The sequence below is a fragment of the Bos indicus x Bos taurus genome, chromosome 13, assembly GCF_003369695.1.
Source record: "Bos indicus x Bos taurus breed Angus x Brahman F1 hybrid chromosome 13, Bos_hybrid_MaternalHap_v2.0, whole genome shotgun sequence".
Lineage (NCBI taxonomy): Eukaryota > Metazoa > Chordata > Mammalia > Artiodactyla > Bovidae > Bos > Bos indicus x Bos taurus.
The window spans coordinates 45,564,937-45,569,125 of NC_040088.1; positions in this window are offsets into that span (position 1 = coordinate 45,564,937).

Consider the following 4,189-nt stretch of genomic DNA (forward strand, 5'->3'; position numbering starts at 1 on the left):
ACCTTTTGAATGGATGGATGGGGCCAGTTAACAGAAACAGCAGAGGCAGGAGAAGTAGCAAAGCTTTGCACCCAACTCATTGTCCTGGGAGCAGCTGCCAAGCAGTCTTTTTTTCCACCGAGAAAGAGAAGCACCTTGAACACAAGGGCCATATTGCATTACTCAGGGGTATCGCCCTGTAGCCCAAGTTCCAGGACAGAGTGTCCTCAGTTTACTCATCTGACCAGAAGGCATGATGTCCAAGCCATGAGGTGGCTGTGCTTCATTACTATCATCATTGTCATTATTTGTTAGCCACAGAGTGACAGCTTTGAAAACAACATGTCTAGAGTTTATACCTTGGTGGGAAGGATGTGGCGAGTGAGAAGAAGGGTATGATCACATTCCCTCTTCTCCTGACTGCCCCCAGAAGACCAAAGCCATGAGCAGGGATGTATCTAGAGAGTCAGGAAACCTGGTCTGGGTGACTAAGCGAAGGGAAACGGCCACAAGTCACAGCCTTGCCTGGCCCTGAGGAGGTTATGCAGGACACCTGGTGGCCAGGGGAAAGGCCAAGGGAACCTAGTGGGGGTTTGATTTAGGTCATACCTGAATGGTCTAGTGGTTTTCCCCACTTTCTTCAATTTGAGTCTGAATTTGGCAATAAGGAATTCATGATCTGAGCCACAGTCAGCTCCCAGTCTTATTTTTGTTGACTGTATAGAGCGTCTCCATCTTTGGCTGCAAAGAATATAATCAATCTGATTTCAGTGTTGGCCATCTGGTGATGTCCATGTGTAGAGTCTTCTCCTGTGTTGTTGGAAGAGGGTGTTTGCTATAACCAGTGCGTTCTCTTGGCAAAACTCTATTAGCCTTTGCCCTGCTTCATTCTGTACTCCAAGGCCAAATTTGCTGTTACTCCAGGTGTTTCTTGACTTCCTACTTTTGCATTCCAGTCCCCTATAATGAAAGGACATCTTTTTTGGGTGTTATTTCTAAAAGGTCTTGTAGGTCTTCATAGAACCGTTCAACTTCAGCTTCTTTCAGCATTCCTTGTCGGGGCATAGACTTGGATTACCGTGATATTGAATGGTTTGCCTTGGAAATGAACAGAGATCATTGTCATTTTTGAGTCTGAAAGTACTGCATTTCAGACTCTTTTGTTGACCATGATGGCTACTCCATTTCTTCTAAGGGATTCCTGCCCACAGTGGGAGATATAATGGTCATTTGAGTTAAATTCACCCATTCCAGTCCATCTTAGTTCGCTGATCCCTAGAATGTTGACGTTCACTCTTGCCATCTCCCGTTTGACCACTTCCAGTTTGCCTTGATTCATGGACCTAATATTCCAGGTTCCTATGCAATATTGCTCTTTACAGCATCGAACCTTGCTTCTATCACCAGTCACATCCAAAGATGGGTATTGTTTTTGCTTTGGCTCCATCCCTTCATTCTTTTTGGAGTTATTTCTCCACTGATCTCCAGTAGCATATTGGACACCTACTGACCTGGGAAGTTCATCTTTCATTGTCCTATCTTATTGGCTTTACATACTGCTCATAGGGTTCTCAAGGCAAGAATACTGAAGTGATTTGCCATTCCCTTCTCCAGTGGACCACATTCTGGTTTGTGACATTGTACAGGCGACAGGGATTGAGGCCATCCCCAAGAAAAAGAAATGAAAATATGCAAAATGGCTGTCTGAGAAGGCCTTACAAATAGCTGTGAAAAGAAGAGAAGCGAAAAGCAAAGGAGAAAAGGAAAGATATATCCATTTGTCTGCAGAGTTCCAAAGAATAGCAAGGAGAGATAAGGAAGCCTTCCTCAGCGATCAAGGCGAAGAAATAGAGGAAAGCAATAGAATGGGAAATATTAGAGATCTCTTCAAGAAAATTAGAGATAGAGATACCTAGGGAACATTTCATGCAAAGATGGGCTCAATAAAGGACAGAAATGGTATGGACCTAACAGAAACAGAAAATATTAAGAAGAGGTGGCAAGAATACACAGAAGAACTCTACAAAAAAGATCTTCACAACTCAGTGGTCACTCACCTAGAGCCAGACATCCTGGAATGTGAAGTCAAGTGGGCCTTAAGAAGCATCAATATGAACAAAGCTAGTGGAGGTGATGAAATTCCAGTTGAGCTCTTTCAAACCCTAAAACATGAGGCTGTGATAGTGCTGCACTTTAGTAAGGCAGCAAACTTGGAAAACTCAGCAGTGGCCACAGGACTGGAAAAGGTCAGTTTTCATTCCAATCCCAAAGAAAGGCAATGCCAAAAGTGCTCAGACTACCACACAATTGCACTCATCTCAAACACTAGTAAAGTAATGCTCAAAACTCTCCAAGCCAGGCTTCAGCAGTATGTGAACTGTGAATGTCCAGATGTTCAAGCTGGTTTTAGAAAAGGCAGAGGAACCAGAGATCAAATTGCCAACATCCGCTGGATCATTGAAAAAGCAAGAGAGTTCCAGAAAAACACCTATTTCTGCTTTTTTGACTAAGTCAAAGCCTTTGACTGTGTGGGTCACAATAAACTGTGGAAAATTCTGAAAGAGATGAGAATCCTAGACCACCTGACCTGCGTATTGAGAAACCTATATGCAGGTCAGGAAGCAACAGTTAGAATTGGACATGGAACAACAGACTGGTTCCAAATAGAAAAAGCAGTACATCAAGGCTGTATATTATCACACTAATTATTTAATTTATATGCAGAGTACATCATGAGAAACGCTGGGCTGGATGAAGCACAAGCTGGAATCAAGATTGCCGGGAGAAATATCAATAACCTTAGATATGCAGGAGACACCACCCTTATGGCAGAAAGTGAAGAGGAACTAAAGAGCCTCTCGATGAAAAGGAGGAGAGTGAAAAAGTTGGCTTAAAACTCAACATTCAGAAAACGAAGATCATGGCATCTGGTCCCAACTCCTCATGGCAAATAGATGAGGAACAGTGGCAACAGTGAGAGACTTTATTTTTGGGGGCTCCAAAATCACTGCAGATGGTGACTGCAGCCATGAAATTAAAAGATGCTTACTCCTTGGAAGAAAAGTTATGACCAACCTAGATAGCACATTGAAAAGCAGAGACATTAGTTTGCCAACAAAGGTCCATCTAGTCAAGGCTATGGTTTTTCCAGTAGTCATGTACAGATGTGAGAGCTGGATTATAAAGAAAGCTGAGCGCTGAAGAATTGATGGTTTTGAACAGTGGTGTTGGCGAAGACTCTTGAGAGTCCCTTGGACTGCAAGGAGATCCAACCAGTCCATTCTAAAGGAAATCAGTCCTGAATATTCATTGGAAGGACTGATGCTGAAGCTGGAACTTCAATAGTTTGGCCACCTGATGCGAAGGGCTGACTCATCTGAAAAGACTCTTATGCTGGAAAGGATTGAGGGCAGGCTGAGCAGGGCACAGAGGGGTCAATTAAGCACATGCAATCCCTCAGGGAGCTGCCCAACCACAGTTGACAGACATAAGCAAATATGTCTGGAGTAAGTTTATAAGAACACTGGTAGCACAAAACACAAAAAAGGAAGCAATTTGTTCATTCTGGAGTGGAGTGGGGGCCGTGTCAGGAAAAGCAACAGAGGAGAAGTGACACTGAGGCAGGGTCCCAAAGGGTTTGTAGAGTTTCACCTGGGGAGCAGGAGGGAAGGTGTTCGGTCGGGGCCCACCTGAGCAAGGGCATGGAGGCATGACCCACATGCTGTTTGCTGTGCCCAGAGCTTCTGGTCCAAGTTAGTGGAACGCCATATGCCTGGAGCCCAGGCTGAGCAGCATCAGGATAGGGAAGGCCCATCCTGGCCACCTGGCTGGGGGGAGGTGGGGGAGCATGTGCTGATCCAAGCTGACTCCCCTTCAGGGGAAAGGTTGAGGCCGTTCACACAGACGATGAATGAATTGGACCCTGTCCCAGTTCTGTGTTCATTTTTAAAAAAAAATAAAATTCGGCATCTGGAGAATAAAAAATAAACCTTTGCCCATTAGGACAGGAAGCCTGGAGACCAAGGGTTTCAGGGGAAGGGTTGGGAGAAGAGTGAGGTAGGAACTGGATTGAGGGTCATCCAGAAAGGAACAGGACGGGAGGGAAGAGTGGCAGGTGGTCTGGGCCCTGCACTACCTGTTCTGGAGAGTCACACTCGTCCTGCCCTGCCTTCTCCGGGCCAAATCCTCACCTCATTCTCTGCTCTCTTTA